General features: G+C 45.4%; 1 pseudogene; it reads right to left on the reverse strand.

Annotated features, from left to right (window-relative positions):
• Positions 1-7516: 7516 nt before the first annotated feature.
• Positions 7517-7948, reverse strand: LOC138095237 (histone H3.3A-like; annotated as a pseudogene).
• Between the last annotated feature and the right edge of the window lie 12151 nt (positions 7949-20099).

Below are 20099 nucleotides of genomic sequence, written 5' to 3' on the forward strand. Positions count from 1 at the left end.
CCAGCGTGAACTTACACAGCTGACTGCTGGCTAGCTCATTCACTGGCCCTGCTGTGCTGAGCCCCACAGCTGAGTCACACAGAGCCTCTCCCGTGGACTTAGCGAGCTTACACCAAATGTCCAGAGAACGGGCCTAAGTGACACGAGGAAGCAACCCTAAGAGACTGTGCCCCTCGTGCAGTGAGGATATGGTCCCCTATCCCAGCACACCATTCTGCCTCAGGGATTGAGGAGGTAGTACAGAGTCAGGAATTTCCAAGAAGTTCCCAGAAAACCTGCTACAAGGAGAGGAAGCCTCCTGACAGGAGACCAGCTGTCAATCACCATCGGCACCTGCTCCCGCAACACACAACTGTGTGTCCGCAGCACCAGCCGGTGGTCATGGAGCCCCCGGAGGGTGGCTGGTGTCTGGGCTCACACTGCCTTCCCCTCACTGTGTCTCTTGCCCAGCAACACACGGCCGTGTCCTCAGTGGTCACAGAGCTCAGCAGCAGGGAGAACTGGTTCTTGGGTGTCTCTGCAGATGGAGGTGTGGCTCTTGATGGAGGGGGTGTAGTAAGTGTCACCATCATCGGTGATGCATGCCGTCTGCCCTAGCCCCATCGCTGGGGCCTGGTGAATCCAGTTCCCACTATAAGCACGTGATGGAGTAAGCAGAGACAGCGCACGTGAGGAGAGGGCCAGTGAGGGCTTCCCCAGCTCTGGGCCCGACTGCTGCAGTGCATCTGGGACTGGACACCTGGGACGGAGGGCCAGTCCCTGTCAGTGACCCGCAGTCACAGCCGTCCCCACAGACCCAGGTCTGCACTGAGCCCCTCTCCTTGGGGAGCTGTCCCCAGGCAGAAGAGAAGACCCACAGCCCCATCTTCTGCACCACAACCCTGCCTTCCCTGACACCTCAGCCCTGTGGGAGGAGGGATGTGAGCTCCCTCAACCCAGGGGTGGACTGTACCCTGGAGCAGGAGGAGGAATTTCCATGTGGACTAGCCCTGTCCTTGTAAGTGGGGGATGGAGTGTGGCCACCATCCCTGTGGTCTCTCTGGGTCCCTGAGAAGTCTCTTCCCTTCAGCTCACTCAGTGTTTGAATTTGGTTAGGGGAACACTTGGTTTGTGAGCTCCATTGACATCACTTCATCTAGGGAGAGGACTGAAGACACATTACAGGAAGGCCCTGTCTTTTCATATAGATATTATTTTATCATGTGAATATTTCAGTTCAGTTCAGTCATTCAGTCATGTCTGACTCTTTGCGACCCCATGGACCACAGCACACCAGGCCTCCCTGGTGTCACCAACGTCACATCAGCAACTCCTCGAATTTACCCAAACTCAACTGCATGGAGTCACCGATGCCATCCAACCATCTCATCCTCTGTCGTCCCCTTCTCCTCTCACCTTCAATCTTTCCAAGCCTCAGGGTCTCTTGAAATGAGTCAGCTCTTAGCATCAGTTGGCCCAAGTATTGGAGTTTCAGCTTCAACTTCAGTCCTTCCAATGGATATTCAGGATCGATTTCCTTTAGGATGGACTAGGTGGATCCCCTTGCAGTTCAAGAGACTCTCAAGAGTCTTCTCCAACACCACAGTTCAAAAGCATCATTTCTTCAGGGCTCAGATTTCTCTGCAGTCCAACGCTCACATCCATACATGGCTACTGGAAACACCATAGCCTTGACTAGACAGACCTTTATTGTCCAAGTAATGTCCCTGCTTTTTAATATGCTGTCTAGATTGGTCATAACTTTTCTCTTTTTTAATTTTAATTTTTACTCTTTTTACTTTACAATACTGTATTGGGTTTGCCATACATTGACATCAATCCGCCACGGGTGTACATGAGTTCCCAATCCTGAACCCCCCTCCCACCTCCCTCCCCATATCATCTCTCTGGATCATCCCCGTGCACCAGCCCCAAGCATCCTGTATCCTGTATCAAACATAGACTGGCAATTCGTTTCTTACCTGATAGTATACATGTTTCAATGCCATTCTCCCAAATCATCCCACCCTCTCCCTCTCCCTCAGAGTCTGAAAGTCCATTCTATATGTCTGTGTTTCTTTTGCTGTCTCGTATACAGGGTTACCATTACCATCTTTCTAAATTCCATATATATGTGTCAGTATACTGTATTGGTGTTTTTCTTTCTGGCTTACTTCACTCTGTATAATGGACTCTAATTTCATCCACCTCATTAGAACTGATTCAAATGTATTCTTTTTAATGGCTGAGTAATACTTCATTGTGTATATGTACCACAGCTTTCTTATCCATTCATCTGCTGATGGACATCTAGGTTGTTTCCATGTCCTGGCTATTATAAACAGTGCTGCAATGAACATTGGGGTACCTGTGTCTCTTTCAATTCTGATTTCCTCAGTGTGTATGCCCAGCAGTGGGATTGCTGGGTCATGCTGCTGCTGCTGCTGCTAAGTCGCTTCAGTCATGTCCGACGGCAGCCCACCAGGCTCCCCGATCCCTGGGTTTCTCCAGGCAAGAACAGTGGAGTGGGGTGCCATTTCCTTCTCCAATGCATGAAAGTGGAAAGTGAAAAATGAAAGTGATGTTGCTCAGTCGAGTCCGACTCTTAGTGACCCCGTGGACTGCAGCCTACCAGGCTCCTCTGTCCAGGGGATTTTCCAGGCAAGAGTACTGGAGTGGGATGCCATTGCCTTCTTGGTGCTTGGTCATAAGGCAGTTCTCTTTGCAATTTTTTAAGGAATCTCCACACTGTTCTTCATAGTGGCTATACTAGTTTGCATTCCCACCAACAGTGTAAGAGAGTTCCCTTTTCTCCACACCCTCTCCAGCATTTATAGCTTGTAGACTTTTGGATCGCAGCCATTCTGACTGGTGTGAAATGGTACCTCATTGTGGTCTTGATTTGCATTTCGCTGATAATGAGTGATGTTGAGCATCTTTTCATGTGTTTGTTAGCCATCCATATGTCTTCTTTGCAGAAATGTCTATTTAGTTCTTTGGCCCTTTGTTTGATTGGGTCGTTTATTTTTCTGGAATTGAGCTGCATAAGTTGCTTGTATATTTTTGAGATTAGTTGTTTGTCAGTTGCTTCATTTGCTATTATTTTCTCCCATTCAGAAGGCTGTCTTTTCACCTTGCTTATAGTTTCCTTTGTTGTGCAGAAGCTTTTAATGTTCCTTAGATCCCATTTTTTTTATTTTAGCTTTTATTTCCAGTATTCTGGGAGGTGGATCATAGATTTATGTCGGAGAGGGCAATTTATGTCGGAGAGTGTTTTGCCTATGTTCTCCTGTAGGAGTTTTATAGTTTCTGGTCTTATGTTTAGATCTTTAATCCATTTTGAGTTTATTTTTGTGTATGGTGTTAGAAAATGTTCTAGTTTCATTCTTTTACAAGTGGTTGACCAGTTTTCCCAGCACCACTTGTTAAAGAGATTGTCTTTAATCCATTGTATATTCTTGCCTCCTTTGTTGAAGATAAGGTGTCCATAGTTGTGTGGGTTTATCTCTGGGCTTTCTACTTTGTTCCATTGATCTGTATTTTTGTCTTTGTGGCAGTACCATACTGTCTTGATGACTGCGACTTTGTTTTAGAGCCTGAAGTCAGGCAGGTTGATTCCTCCAGTTCCATTCTTCTTTCTCAAGATTGCTTTGGCTATTCAAGGTTTTTTGTATTTCCATACAAATCTTGAAATTATTTGTTCTAGCTCTGTGAAAAATACCGCTGGTAGCTTGATAGGGATTGCATTGAATCTGTAGATTGCTTTGGGTAGCATATTCATTTTTACTATACTGATTCTTCTGATCCATGAAGATGGTATATTTCTCCATCTATTAGTGTCCTCTTTGATTTCTTTCATCAGTGTTTTATAGTTTTCTATATACAGGTCTTTAGTTACTTTAGGTAGATATATTACTAAGTGTTTTATTCTTTTCGTGGCAATGGTGAATGGAATTGTTTCTTTAATTTCTTTTTCTACTTTCTCATTATTCGTGTATAGGAATGCAAGTGATTTCTGTGTGTTGATTTTATATCCTGCAACTTTACTATATTCATTGATTAGCTCTAGTAATTTCTGGTGGAGTCTTTAGGGTTTTCTATGTAGAGGATCATGTCATCTGCAAACAGTGAGAGTTTTACTTCTTCTTTTCCAATTTGGATTCCTTTTATTTCTTTTCCTGCTCTGATTGCTGTGGCCAAAACTTCCAGAACTATGTTGAATAGTAGCGGTGGAAGTGGGCACCCTTGTCTTGATCCTGACTTTAGGGGAAATGCTTTCAGTTTTTCACCATTGAGGATAATGTTTGCTGTGGGTTTGTCATATATAGCTTTTATTATGTTGAGGTATATTCCTTCTATTCCTGCCTTCTGGAGAGTTTTAATCATAAATGGATGTTGAATTTTGTCAAAGGCCTTCTCTGCATCTGTTGAGATAATCATATAGCTTTTATTTTTCAGTCTGTTAATGTGATGAATTACATTGACTGATTTGCGGATATTGAAGAATCCTTGCATCCCTGGGATAAAGCCCACTTGGTCATGGTGTATGATCTTTTTAATGTGTTGTTGGATTCTGATTGCTAGGATTTTGTTGAGGATTTTTGCATCTATGTTCATCAGTGATATTGGCCTGTAGTTTTCTTTTTTTTTGTGGCTTCTTTGTCAGGTTTTGATATTAGGGTGATGGTGGCCTCATAGAATGAGTTTGAAAGTTTACCTTCCTCGGCATTTTCTGGAAGAGTTTGAGTAGGATAGGTGTTAGCTCTTCTCGAAATTTTTGGTAGAATTCAGCTGTGAAGCCATCTGGACCTGGGCCTTTGTTTGCTGGAAGAGTTCTGATTACACTTTCAACTTCTGTGCTTGTGATGGGTCTGGTAAGATTTTCTATTTCTTCCTGGTTCAGTTTTGGAAAGTTGTACTTTTCTAAGAATTTGTCCTTTTCTTCCACATTGTCCATTTTATTGGCATAGAATTGCTGATAGTAGTCTCTTATGATCCTTTGTATTTCTGTGTTGTCTGTTGTGATCACTCCATTTTCATTTCTAATTTTATTGATTTGATTTTTCTCTCTTTGTTTCTTGATGAGTCTGGCTAATGGTTTGTCAATTTTATTTATCCTTTCAAAGAACCAGCTTTTGGCTTTGTTGATTTTTGCTATGGTCTCTTTTGTTTCTTTTGCATTTATTTCTGCCCTAATTTTTAAGATTTCTTTCCTTCTACTAACTCTGGGGTTCTCCATTTCTTCCTTTTCTAGTTGCTTTAGGTGTAGAGTTAGGTTATTTCTTTGACTTTTTTCTTGTTTCTTGAGGTATGCCTGTATTGCTATGACCTTTCCTCTTAGCACTGCTTATATAGTGTCCCACAGGTTTTGGGTTGTTGTGTTTTCATTTTCCTTCATTTCTATGCATATTTTGATTTCTTCTGTGATTTGTTGGTTATTCAAAAGCGTGTTGTTCAGCTTCCATATCTTGTAATTTTTAATAGTTTTCTCCTGTAATTGAGATCTAGTCTTAATGCATTATGGTCAGAAAAGATGCTTGGAATGATTTCGATTCTTTTGAATTTATCAAGGTTAGATTTATGGCCCAGGATGTGATCTATCCTGGAAAAGGTTCCGTGAGCACTTGAGAAAAAGGTGAAATTCATTGTTTTGGGGTGAAATGTCCTATAGATATAAATTAGGTCTAACTGGTCTATTGTATCATTTAAAGTTTGTGTTTCCTTGTTAATTTTCTGTTTAGTTGATCTGCCCATGTGTGTGAGTGGGGTATTAAGGTCTCCCACTATTGTTGTGTTATTGTTAATTTCCCCTTTCATACTTGTTAGCATTGGTCTTACATATTGTGGTGCTCCTATGTTGGGTGCATATATATTTATAATTGTTATATCTTCTTCTTGGATTGATCCTCTGATCATTATGTGTGATCTTCTTTGTCTCTTCTCACAGCCTTTGTTTTAAAGTCCATTTTATCGGATATGAGTATTGCTACTCCTGCTTTCTTTTGGTCTCTCTTTGCGTGGAATATCTTTTTCCAGCCCTTCACTTTCAGTCTGTATGTGTCCCTTGTTTCGAGGTGGGTCTCTTGTAGGCAGCATATATAGGGATCTTGTTTTTGTATCCATTCAGCCAGTCTTTGCCTTTTGGTTGGGGCATTCAACCCACTTACATTTAAGGTAATTATTGATAAGTATGATCCTGTTGCCATTTACTTTATTGTTTTGGGTTAGAGTTTATACACCCTTTCTGTGTTTCCTGTCTAGAGAAGATCCTTTAGCATTCATTGGAGAGCTGGTTTGGTGGTGCTGAATTCTCTCAGCTTTTGCTTGTCTGTAAAGCTCTTGATTTCTCCCTCATATTTGAGTGAGATCCTTGCTGGGTACAGTCATCTGGGCTGTAGGTTATTTTCTTTCATCACTTTAATATGTCTTGCCATTCCCTCCTGGCCTGAAGCGTTTCTATTGAAAGATCTGCAGTTATCCTTATGGGAATCCCCTTGTGTGCTATTAGTGTTTTTCCCTTGCTGCTCTTAATATTGGTTCTTTGTGTTTGATCTTTGTTAATTTGAATAATATGTGTCTTGGGGTGTTTCTCCTTGGGTTTATCCTGTTTGGGACTCTCTGGGTTTCCTGGATTTGGGTGATTATTTCCTTCCCCATTTTAGGGAAGTTTTCAACTATTATCTCCTCAAGTATTTTCTCATGGCCTTTCTTTTTGTCTTCTTCTGGAATTCCTATGATTCGAAAGTTGGAGGGTTTCATATTGTCCTGTAGGTCTCTGAGATTGTCCTCATTTCTTTTAAGTCATTTTTCTTTTTTCCTCTCTGATTCATTTATTTCTACCATTCTATCTTCTATTTCACTAATCCTATCTTCTGCCTCCATTATTCTACTGTTTGTTGCCCCCAGAGTGTTTCTGATCTCATTTATTGCATTATTCATTATATATTGACTCTTTTTTTAAATTTCTTCTAGGACCTTGTTAAACCTTTCTTGCATCTTCTCAATCCTTGTCTCCAGGCTATTTATCTGTGATTCCGTTTTTTTTTAAGTTTAATGTATTTTAATAGCAAACTTACAGGAACAGCACAGAAGACAGACAACATTAAAAACACGTGCTTGCATGTACGACAACTCAGTTAGAAAAGTATAGCGAATGGATGGAATCTACGCATGATAAAAATGCTACAAACACCATTTAGTTGCAGTCAATAAGAAATTTACTTGTTTTAAAAAAATCCAAATGCTGGCATTGTCCAGAAAAATTTAACAGGTTTATTTATAATTGTTATAAAGTTGAACTCCTGAAACTTGTTCACTGAAACATTTTGACTTTCACTAATGCTTTATGTCCCCGCATTTATATTAAAAATTCACACACAAATGAAAATGGAAAAACTGCCAATACCTGATTTCTGTCCCCTATTTTCCACTTGCAATCATATACTTAGGTACTTTTGGACCCCATGGAAAAAAAATATCCAATGTTCAGAACTACCAATAACAGGAAGAAGAGATTTTTTTTTTTAAAGAATGAAATGTTTCCCATCATAGTGGATTCTTAAGCACGTTCTCCACGTATGCAGCGTGCTAGCTGGATGTCTTTTGGCATAATTGTTACACGTTTGGCATGGATAGCACACAGGTTGGTGTCTTCAAAAAGGCCAACCAGATAGGCCTCACTTGCCTCCTGCAAAGTACCAATAGCTGCACTCTGGAAGCGCAGATCTGTTTTGAAGTCCTGAGCAATTTCCCGCACCAGACGCTGGAAGGGAAGTTTGCGAATCAGAAGTTCAGTGGACTTCTGATAACGTCTAATTTCACGGAGTGCCACAGTACCAGGCCTGTAACAATGAGGTTTCTTCACCCCTCCAGTAGAGGGCGCACTCTTGCCAGCGGCTTTTGTAGCGAGTTGCTTCCTTGGTGCTTTACCACCGGTCCATTAGTGGGCAGTCTGCTTTGTACGAGCCATGGTATAGAGACCTCCTTACTTACCCCCCTTCTCCTTTGCTGGAGCTCGGCGAGCTAGAGGCGGCGCTGGTGTTGGAGAGTGATGGCGGCGCGGCGGCGGCTGCAAACACTGTTATTCCGTTTTGATTTCAAGGTTTTGGATCATTTTCACTATCATTACTTGGAATTCTTTCTCAGCTAGATTCCCTATCTCTTCCTCTTTGGTTTGGTTTGGTGGGCATTTCTCCTGTTCCTTTTCCTCCTGCGTATTCCTCTGTCTCTTCATCTTGGTTATATTGCTGCGTTTGGGGTGGCCTTTCTGTATTCTGGGAATTTGTGGAGTTCTCTTTATTATGGAGTTTCCTCTCTGTGGGTGGGGTTGTATCAGTGGCTTGTCAAGGTTTCTTGGTTAGGGAAGCTTGTGTCGGAGTTCTGGTGGGTGGAGCTGGATTTCTTCTATCTGGAGTGCAATGAAGTGACCAGTAATGGGTTATGAGATGTTAATGGTTTTGGAGTAACTTTGAGCTGCCTGTATATTGAAGCTCAGGGGTGTGTTCCTGTGTTGCTGGAGAATTTGCGTGGTATGTCTTGCTCTGGAACTTGTTGGCCCTTGGGTGGTGCTTGGTTTCAGTGTAGGTATGAAGGCGTTTGATGGGCTCCAATCGATTAATGTTCCCTGGAGTCAGGAGTTCTCTGATGTTCTCAGGATTTTGACTTAAGCCTCCTGCTTCTGGCTTTCAGTTTTATTTTTACAGTAGCCTCAAGACTTCTCCATCTATACAGCACCGATGATAAAATATCTAGGTTAGAGATGAAAAGTTTCTCCACATTGAGGGACACCCAGAGAGGTTCACTGAGTTACATGGAGAAGAGAAGAGGGAGGGGGTAGCTAGAGGTGACTGGAATGAGATGAGGTGGGATCAAAAGAGGAGAGAGCAAGCCAGCCAGTAATCACGTCCATATGGGCGCTCCACAGTCTGGACCGCTCAGAGGTGTTCACGGAGTTATACAGGGAAGAGGAGAGGGAGGAGGGAGACAGAGGTGGCCAGGAGGATAAAAGGGGGGAATGAAAAGGAGAGAGAGAGATCCGGCCAGTACCCAGTTCCCTGAGTGTTCTCCACCATCTGGAACACACAGAGATTCACAGAGTTGGGTAGAGAAGAGAAGGGGGAGGGAGGAGACAGAGGCCACCTGGTGGAGAAAAAGGAGAGTCCAGAGGAGGAGAGATGGTCAAGCCAGTAACCTTGCTCTCAGGTAAAACTGGGTACTGAAGATTGGGTTTTTAAATGTACAAAATTGACAAGAAATACCAAAAAGCAAAGATTAAAAGTCTAGAGTAGAGGTTGGTTTTTCAAAAATACAATATTAAAGAAAAGAAGAAGAAGAAGAAAAAAACACAAAGTCACGAGAATTATTAAACAACAACAACAACTACAAAAAATATATATATGGTGTTTGCTTTAAAAATAGGGTCCTTTTTTTGAAAAGTAATAGTAGGTTATAAAAATCAAAATTAAAGTAGAAACAGAGGACTTAAAAATTTAAAAAGTTAAAAAAAAGAAGAAGAAAAAGAAAAGAAAAAACAATCCAACAACATCAACAAAAAAGAAAAAAGAGAATGGTCGTAAAAATGGTAAGGATGCATCTGGGACTTTCTCTGGTGCTGTGGGCAGTGTGGGGTCCCGTCCAAGGCGGTTCCCTGTGTTTAGCTTCTTCTGTTTGCTGGTCTCTTCAGTGTCTGATTTCCACCCTGACACAGGGGGCAATGGTGGTGGACACTTTTTTATTTTTTAGGTTCTCTTGTTGAGTCGCGCTGTGGGGATGGAGGGATGCTGCACACAAATAAGACTGGCATGTGATCGCAGTGTCTCAGCCCCGCTGGGCCTGCCCCTGCACACGGTGCACACCGCTCAGGCTCTGCGTGGCTCTGCCGGGAACCGTCTGAGGCTGGCCCAAGGCTGCATGCACCTCCCTGGTCTAAGCCACTCAGGCTTGGCTCTCAGGTAGCCCTCAGAGGCGCAGATTTGGTTGGGCCTGCATTTTGTGCCTGTCCCAGGATCGAGTAGCTCAGGTGTTTGGCGAGCGCAGTCGCTGCGACTTATCGCCTTTCCCGGCCCTGCTGCTCAGTTTTCTGGGTGTACCGCGGGCGCCCCTTCTGAGGTGGATGGTGACTGTCCAGAACCCCAAGAAGTGTTAGTTAGCAAAGAAGCCTGCTTGCAGTTTGGCACTTAGTGTCTCTCTGGGGCTGTGATTGCCCCTTTCCAGCCCTTACGGCTCTGGCTGCCTGTCACCAGAGGGGGATGGTCTGCAGCCGGCTGTTTCTGTTCCATCCTTTGTTCTGTGCGTGGTCCTGGCAGTGTCTTATGTTAGAGCTTTTCGCGTAGTAGCTATCCCACAGTCTGATATGCTAGCCCAAGTTAGCTTGCTCTGGTTATGCTCGTGGCATTCTGGCCCGATTCTTAAAAAGCACTGCAGCCCGCACCTCCCTGCCCAGCCCCCACTTGCTCGTGGTGGACGCGGGCGTCTGCGCTGCTTCTCCGCTGGGGGAGTTACCGTCGGGCTTGTAATCTGTGGGTTTCAATTTTTCATTTATTTTTCTTCCCAGTTATGTGACCCTCTGTGCTTCCAAGGCTCGCCACAGACTCGGCAGCGAGAGTGTTTCCTGGTGTTTGGAAACTTCTCTCTTCTTAAGACTCCCTTCCTGGGACGGGACTCCCTTCCTGGGACGGAGCTCCCTCCCTACCTCCTTTTCTCTTTTTTCACCTTTTATATTTTTTCCTACCTGTTTTTGAAGACAATCATCTGCTTTTCTGGGTGCCTGATGTCCTCTGCCAGCATTCAGAAGTTGTTCTGTGGAATTTACTCAGCGTTGAAATGTTCTTTTGATGAATTTGTGAGGGAGAAAGCGGGCTCCCCGTCCTTTTCCTCCGCCATCTTAGGACCGCCCCGTGGTCATAACTTTTCTTCCAAGGAGGAAGCGTCTTTTTATTTCATGGATGCAGTCACTGTCTGAAGTGGGTTTGGAGCCCCCAGAATAAAGTCTCTCACTGCTTCCCCTGTTTCCCCATCTATTTGCCAGGAAGTGATGGGACCAGATGCCATGACCTTAGTTTTCTGATTATTGAGTTTATGCCAACTTTGTTGCTCTCGTCTTTCACTTTCATCAAGAGGCTTTTTAGTTCTTCTTCACTTTCTGCCATGAGGGTTGTGTCATCTGCATATCTGTGGTTATCAATATTTCTTTCAGCATTCTTGATTCCAGCTTGTGCTTCATCCAGCCCAGCGTTTCTCATGATGTCCTCTGTATAAGTTAAATAAGCACGGTGACAATATACAGCCTTGACGGCCTCCTTTCCCTATTTGGAACCAGTCTGTTTCATGTCCAGTTCTAACTGTTGCTTTCTGACCTTCATACAGATTTCTCAAGAGACAGGACAGGTGGTCTGGTATTCCCATCTCTTTCAGAATTTTCCACAGTTTATTGTGATCCACACAGTTAAAGGCTTTGGCATAGTCAATAAAACAGAAATAGATTTTTTTTCTGGAACTCTCTTGCTTTTTTGATGATCCAGCAGATGTTGGCAATTTGATCTCTGGTCCTCTGCCTTTTCTAAAGCCAACTTGAAGATCTGGAAAATCTCGGTTCATGTATTGTTCAAGCCTACTTGGAGAATTTTGAGCATTACTTTGGCAGCATTTGAGATGAATGCAATTGTGTGGTAGTTTGAGCGTTCTTTGGCATTCTTTGCCTTTCTTGGGGCCTGGAATGAAAAGTGAGTTTTACAGTCCTGTGGCCCCTGCTGAATTTTCCAAATTTGCTGTCATATTGAGTGCAAACTTTCACAGCACCATCTTTTAGGATTTGAAATAGCTCAGCTGGAATTCCATCACCTCCACTAGCTTTGTTCCTAGTGATGCTTCCTAAGGCCCACTTGACTTCCCTTTCCAGGATGTCTGGCTCTAGATAAGTGATTACACCATCGTGATTATCTGGGTTGTGAAGACCTTTTTTGTACAGTTCTTTGTATTCTTGCCACCTCTTCTTAATATGTTTTGCTTCTTAATATTTCTGTCCTTCTTGAGCCCATCTTTGCATGGAATGTTCCCTTGGTATCGCTAATTTTCTTGAACAGATGTCTAGTCTTTCCCATTCTACTGTTTCCTCTAATTCTTTGCATTGATCACTGAGGAAAGCTTTCTTCTCTCTCCTTGCTATTCCTTGAAACTCTGCATTCAAATGAGGATATCTTTCCATTTTTCCTTTGCTTTGGCATCTCTTCTTGTCACAGCTATTTGTAAGGCCTCCTCAGACAACCATTTTGCTTTCTTGCATTTATTTTTTCTTGGGGATGGTGTTGCTCCCTGTCCCCTTACAATGTCACAAATCTCTGTCCATAGTTCATCAGGCACTCTGTCTGTCAGATCTAGTCCCTTAAATCTATTTCTCACTTCCACTGTATAATCATAGGGATTTAAGTCATGCCTGAATGGTATCCGGCCCCATCACTTCATGGGAAATAGATGGGGAAACAGTGGAAACAGTGCCAGACTTTATAAATCTCCATAAATCTCCATTTTACCATCTGCATTTGGAACTGAACCAAGTTTCCAAGGCTACCTCCAATAACAAAAATTGAGATCTGATACCCATTTTGAAAAATAGTATTTATATTTGAGACATCAATGTCAAGTTTACATGCCCAGAAATACCAATCTTGCCTGAATGAAACTTTGTGAGAAAGATATTTTCTATTTAAAGTTAGCTTGCAGCAATGGGTGCTTAGAGACACTACCCTGTGCTTGAGGACTACACACGGGGTCATTTTAAAGGAGAAAATTGTCAACTAAGGAGCACTAAAATGTGAAACTATGTCAGTAAAGTGAACGTGAAGGAGACTGATTTACATGATTGGATGAAACATGAGGGAATGGACTTGACTGCCCTCAAGTAGAGATATGTGTGTGTTGGGTGATTTAAAGAGAGTCCACATTGCAAATGTCCATAATGACTGTGAAATGATGGTGTATGTCTTATGACGCTAATAATAGCTAAAAAGAAGGTGAACCAGCAAATGTGAAATCTGGACAATGAGGATGTTTGAATACGCAGTATTGGGTCTCTCTGCACCAGCACCTATAACACTGGACACTGCAGAATTCTACCTGTTTGTGCAGTTTCACTGAAAGAAGGAGAGTGAATCTCTTCCTTCCACATGTACAAAAACAACAAAAATTGCAGCAACTGAAAATCTCCTGTGTCTTCTCAGAACATTCATAAATTTCAAGATTCAGATTCACCAAGAAAATGGGGATGGGCCTCAGGGGTATGCTGAGATCCATTGAGGAGAAGAAACATAAACTCAGAAATTATCCTTAAATCTTGAGTATTAAATGTGCATGTAAATATCCATCCTACTTCAACAGAAAATCAAAACTGCAAAACACTTGTAGATTCCCTCAGTATGTCGAGTGTGACATAAAGGCCAGCAGTGAGACGTTAGGACACAGAAGAGTGTCTCTGGTGGGCTCCTGGGCGGGAAAGGGAAGCACAGGCTCTCCCAGGAATCCCCTCCAGCCCCGGGGCACCTGCTCCTGGGCTCAGCCCTGTGCTCGTGTGTCCCACAAGCCCCCTGGTGGTTGCCGGGCCCCCCGAGGGGTGGCTTGTGTCTGAGCTCACACTGACAGCCCTCACTGTGTCTCTTGCACAGTAATACACAGCTGTGTCCACAGAGGTCACAGAGCTCAGCTGCAGAGAACTCGTTCTTGGATGTGTCCCTGGAAATGGAGGTGTGGCTCTTGATGGAGGGGCGGTCATGAGTGCCACCATTATAATATATGCTTCCCATCCACTCTAGCCCCTTCTCTGGGGCCTGGTGGATCCAACTCCCACCATAACCACGTGATGGAGAAACCAGAGGCAGCACACGTGAGGGAGACGGTCTGTGAGGGCTTCAGCAGGTCAGGGCCCGACTCCGGCACGTTCACCTGGGACAGGACACCATGGGACAGGAAGATTCAAACCCAGTCAGTCACCTGCTGGCACAATAACCCCCACAGATGTGTGTCTGATGCTCGAGGCCTTCCCCTTCGGGAGCTGCCACCAGGCAGAGGTGAAGACCCCAAAGCCTCACCTTCTACACAGCAGCTCTGCCTTCACTGAGGCCTCCATCCTGTGTGAGCAGAGGGGTGAGCTCCCACAGCCCAGGGGTGGGTTTTACCCTGGAGCTTGAAGAGGAATGTGCACTGAGGAGCTCTTTTCCTGGGAGTCCAGAGAGGCTGTGGTCACACTCACCCTGGTCCCCCTGGGATCCCCATGGGCGCCTTCTGAGTTTTCATGGTTGACGAGAAAGGGAGGGAAAGCAATGTGTCTACCAGAGGCTTGGAACCAGATCCCAGGGCAGGTCCCCCTTTCTGAGCCCAGAGTCTCTGTCCTGATGGCCCCCTCCCCTGCCCCGTGTCCATCTCAGCTCAGCCCCTCGCCCTCTCAGTCCTTAGGTCTTTCCTCAGGGCTGAGCCCAGCACAGCTTCTGCTTCCTGTCCCTGTGCCAGTGACGGTCACTGTGATGGGAGAGAGGACACATGGTGGTGGGCTCCACGTTGACCCCAGGGGCAAATCCACCTGAGGACCTCTGTAGCTCCCCTTATGAATGATCCAGACATAAGCTCAGAATGGCTGTGGACTTCAGAGAGGTTGAGGCGAGATGGCATCACCCTGATTGCCCTCACCTGGAATGTGTGTGTTGAGTGACTCAGTGAACTGGCCATACTGTCAATGTCTATATAAGGACACAAGGTAACAGTGTTTATGTTAAGACGCTAATGAAAGCGAGTGTGTAGGTGACTTTGCGGTACAGAATCTGTGAATGACGAGAATCATCGCATATGCAGCACTGGGGACCTCTGACACCAAAGCCTTTCACACTGCTCGCCCCAGATTCTAAGTGTGCAGTTTCACAGGCAGAAGGAGGTTGGGTCTCTTCCTTCCTCATGTACAAAAACAAAACAAAGAATAAAACGTTTTAATATCTTATATTTCCTTCAAGAGTTAACCGTTTTGAAATTAACGAGAGTCAAGTGTTTTACTGAGTTCCTTAGACAGAAGGAAAATGTAGGAGAAGAAATTTTAGCTGTTGAGTGTTGTGTGTGTGTGTTTGCATAAAGCTGTCTTTGATTCACGGAAAAATTAAAATAGATATTCACACACAGTTGTCTGAGAGTGACATAAACCACAACAATGAAATACCAGGACACAGAAGAGGGTCTATGGTGCAGCTCCTGGGCAGGAGGAGGAAAGAGAATCTCTAGGAGAATCCCCCCCAGCCCCCCCCACCGCGCCCAACGCTTCTTCTGCACCTGCTCCGGGGCGCGGCTCTGTACTGAGTCCTGAGCGCCCCCTGGTGGGCATGGGCCCCTATGCAGGGAGGTTTTTGGGCTCACACTGACTTCCCCTCACTGTGTCTCTTGCACAGTAGTGCACGGCCGTGTCCTCAGTTGTCACGCTGCTCAGTGACAGGGAGACTTGGCTCTTGGAGGTGTCCCTGGTGATGCTGAGCCGGGATTTCAGGGCCGGGTTATAGTATGTACTTCCACCACTATATATGCTACCAAGCCACTCCAGCGCCTTTCCTGGAACCTGGCGGACCCAGCCTACACCATAGCTGGTTAATGAGAATCCAGAGACCGTGCAGGTGAGGGAGAGGGTCTGTGAGGGCTTCACCAGGCTGGGTCCCGACTCCTGCAGCTGCACCTGGGACAGGACCCCTGTGGACAGAGAGAAGCACGGTCACCCATGGGCTCGGATGCAGCTTCCCCACGTGCCCATGTCTGATCCAGAGACACTCACCTCTGGGGGCTGACAGCAGAAAGAGGAGGGCCCACAGTGGGTTCATCTTGGAGCAGATGAGAGTCACCAGTCCTGGAGAGCTCTTCAAGCCCGAGGAGGAACCTGAATTTAAGAGAGCTGGTGCTCTGTTTCTACCCTGTGACCTGAGTGGATATTTGCATACGGGAGGGACCTCTGTATAAAAAGCAGAAAGCAGTGAATAGAGGTCCTGCCTATGGGGCTCCCCTGTGAGGGGGGTGCTGACTGTGCCCTTAGAGAACTCAGCCCCTCCTGGGGTCCCTATCCCCACGACAAGAAGACTGTTGAGGAATGAAATGATGATGGAGGGCTGGTCAGGAAAATAATGCTTTCGGGGAACAAAGGCAGATTTGGGGAAGAGACTTTAATCTCATGAACATGTTTGCTGTTACTCAAAAGATGCCCTCCACATATTCAGGTACCAGCCATTTGTTAGACACAAACACTTATTTTATTTTTTTATTTTCTGATTAGCTGATGTTTACTTACTCTATGCAAACTCAGAGAAAAATATACATATAATAATCACATTGAATTCAAATGGAGTTGAGTAAAATTTAATGTCTATCAGAATTCCCAAAGCATTTATATTTTCCTTTGGTTTCTTGACTATTTGTTCATCTTGAGAGGCTTAAATAACCTCAAGAATCACTCTAGAGGAGGTTAGTTCAGAGTAATTAAAAACAGCATTAATTTTGTGGACGAAGTAGACATTTCTGCTGAGATGCTTGTCTTCCTAGCACCGCTGACTTGCCCGGCAGCCTGCATTTTCCTGTGCACAACTGCGTGTCTGCAGGAACTCGTGAAGCTCAGCATCTCCTCCCTGAGGGTGGACACTGAGGACCCCAAGTCTACTGAGGACTGAGGACTGAGGACTGAGGACAGGCAGCTCCTAGAGCCCCTTAGTGCTCCGCTCCCCCGTCTCCCTGTGGCCTGAGGCTGTGGCCTCACACCTGCATTTCGGGGTGTGAGGATGTAGACGGGGGCTGACGACTGTCACAGCGTGTGTGGATTGACAGCGGGTTTCCAGGGGAGGAGAGTGCTGTCGTCAGTGTCATCAGTGGCGTTATCTCTCCTGGAGCCAGAAAAGACCAGTGTGTGTCCCCACTCTGACTGATGCCCTGTCCCTGTGACCCTGGGCTTCTCCTGCCTTGAGACGTCACACCTTCGGGTCTGGCGCAGGTCAGCTCTTCCTCGGCACGGGGAGCTCACCTGTACACTGACTGAGTTAGAACCTACTGTCTATGAAAAGCCCTTCCCGATCTGGCTTTGGCCACAGCAGTTGTGCACCAGCATGTCTTCTGTGCCAGATCCAGTTTCCCGACCCCTGAAAGTGCTCTGGGCAGAGGCCTCTCCTCACTCTGCCTCAGAGTGTGTGCGGTCCCTTGTCCCCGATGCTCTGTAACATGGTCAAGCCTCCAGGGAAGGGCCCTGGGGCTCCTCCCTCAGCTCAACACCTTTGTCCATCGTCAAGGCCAGTGGAGGCTTGTGGGGCATCGCCTAACAGGCTTTCCCTCTCCTGCACTTTCTGTGATCTTGTGATCCCATTGGACCACCTGTAAAACCCAAATATGCTTCTCATCTCTCGGGACTGGAAGGCTGCAGACCACATCCCCAAATCCACTGCTGGTTGGTTTATATGGGGTTTATTTTATGGCATCAGAAGTGGGATCCAGAGTATCCCCACCAACTCCTAAGCCATGAGCAATCAGATGCTGGCACCCACTCCAACCTGTTGAGTTCAGTGCTCTCTGGATGAGTGTGGTCTAGTAGCTTTGTGGGGAGTCCTTAAGGTTTTCTATCTACAGTGTTCTGTAGGTAATGAGAATTTTGCCTCTTGTGGTAAAGAATCCACTTGCAATATAGGAGACCTGGGTTGAATCCTTGGGTCTGAAAGATAGGAAATAGCAACCCACTCCAGTATTCTTGCCTAGAAAGGACAAGGAAGACTGGCGGGCTACAGTCCATGGGGTAACAAAGTGTCAGACACGACTGAGTGACTAACACACACTCATCTCTAAACTCTATTCCTTCCCAATAGTTCAGAATTGAAAGCTGACAATGATACAGGCCTTCTTCAAGAAACTCGAAGAAAACAATCAAACTTACTACCTACAGAAATTAGAAAAAAAGCACCAGAAAAGCGCAGAGGCAGTGGAAGGAAGGAAATAACAAAAAAGTGCAGAAATTAATAATATTGACATGAACACACACACACACAAACAACAGGCAAAACGATCGTGAAATCATCAGCTGGCTGACGTTGTCATTGTAATTTTTGCAAAGACAAGCAAAACCATAAATCTTTAGTCAGTCTCCAAAGGAGGAAAAAGAATGTCCTGGAATAAAATAAAAACTAGAAAAGACATAAAGCTAATACCACAAGGATACAAAAAATCATATGAGATTATTACAAACAGTTGCATGCCAAGAAATCGACAATCTAGAAGAAATGGACAAACTCCTAAACTGTAAAACCTGCAGGAGTGAATTAAGATGGAGCAGACGACATGACGAGACTGATCATGTGTGCAAACTGGACTTCATGATAGTGAGTTTAAAACCTTCCGAGGAGCAACAGTCTCGGAACAGAGAGCATCTCTAGGGACTTTATAAAACATACCTTTGATGAATTTAATGCGAAACTTCTCAAAACCTATTAGCAAATCAGATTCAACAACGACTAGAGAGGATCACGCACCATCCACAGTTGTCTTCTACTTGAGGGTCACGGCGATGGTTCAAGATCCCAGAGCAGGAAATAGGCTGGTGAAAGCACTCAGCTTCAAATATGCACCACCTCCCACCTTAAGGAATGGAAAGTAAGGGGGCAGATCAACAGGCCCAGAGGCTGCAAGGGGAGCCGGAGAAGACTATTCCCAGACCTTGCACTTAGTAGGTTCGCATGGATGGGTTTAAACACTGTCGGGGCCAGGGGGGCCTCCCTGGTGGCTCAGCAGTGAAGAACCTGCTTGCAGTGAAAGAAATGCAGGAGATTTGGGTTCAGTCCCTGGGTCGGGAAGATCCCCTGGAGGTGGAAATACTGACCCACTCCAGTATTCTTGGCCTGGAGAAGCCCATGGAGGAGGAGCTTGGCAGGCTATAGTCCACAGGGTCGCAAAGAGTCAGACACAGCTGTAGCCCAGGGGACCAGGGACCACGCGTGCACCTGGGACCAGGGTCCTTTCTGCCTCACACGGAATGAAGCTCCTTGTAGCTGAGATATGCCTGCCTTAGTGTTGTATTTTAGAACACAAATCCTCATGCATAGCTGAGTTAGAGGACTAGATGTGGGACTTGGAGGTGATGGTATTTAGGCCAACTTTGCTCTATAATCTTTATTATAATTGAGATTATGATTTAGTGTGAATTTTAGGTTGACAGTCTGGAGGTTTTCTGGGATTTGCTAAGTGTACTGGGCCTGTGGGAAGGATGTATTTGCAGGGCTGAAGGTGGACTGTGTTTGTCTGAATCATTCATTGAGTCTCTGAATGTTATCTCACATGGCAGAAGGGACTTTGGAGAATGTGACTAATTTAGAGGTCTGATTTTCCTGGATTATCATGTGGCTCCAGTTGAAACCACAAATGTGTTCATCAGAGGGAGGCCAAGGGCATCAACCCTGGGAGAAGTGACCACTGATGGAAGGTGCTTTGCTGGGCTGTGCAGATGAAGGAAGTGGCTGAGAGCCAGGGATGCGGGCAGTGAAGCCCTAGACTGGACAGGGCAAAGAAGCAGATTGTCCCTGACTGTATCCTTTCAGAGTGTATAACAGGCGCTCAAGTGGTTGGTCTGTAAGCAACCCTTTATTTCCCACAGTCCTAGAGGCTGGAAGCCCCAGGTCAGGACACCAGTGAGGCTGCCTTCTGGTGAGACTCCTCTCGAGGCTCACATCTCCACCTTCCTGCTGGTTCCTTACCTGGTGGACGGGGACAAGTGTGTCCTCTGGGGATTCTTAGAAAGACTCCAACCCAAATCATGAGGACTCTCCTCTCATGATCTAAGCATCTGCCAAAGACCGCGATTCTCACCTCATTATCCTAGGTGCACAGGAATTCCAAACCTGAATTCTGGGAGCTCAGATGCATTCAGACCCTGAGAGCCTTGGGACTGTGGTCCTGCCGCATCTGGATTCCAGTCCAGTGAAGCTGATATCAGACTCTGAACTGTGGCTGGAAAGGGAATGTGTGTGCATCGATTTGAGCCGCACACGTGTGGGAAGCTGACACGATGACCCGCAGAGTGATACCGGCTAGGACGTGGGCCTCACAGCAGCCAGTGTCTCCCACAGGGTTCCCTCTAGGTGGTGACC

Source organism: Capricornis sumatraensis, chromosome 19, assembly GCF_032405125.1.
Source record: "Capricornis sumatraensis isolate serow.1 chromosome 19, serow.2, whole genome shotgun sequence".
Lineage (NCBI taxonomy): Eukaryota > Metazoa > Chordata > Mammalia > Artiodactyla > Bovidae > Capricornis > Capricornis sumatraensis.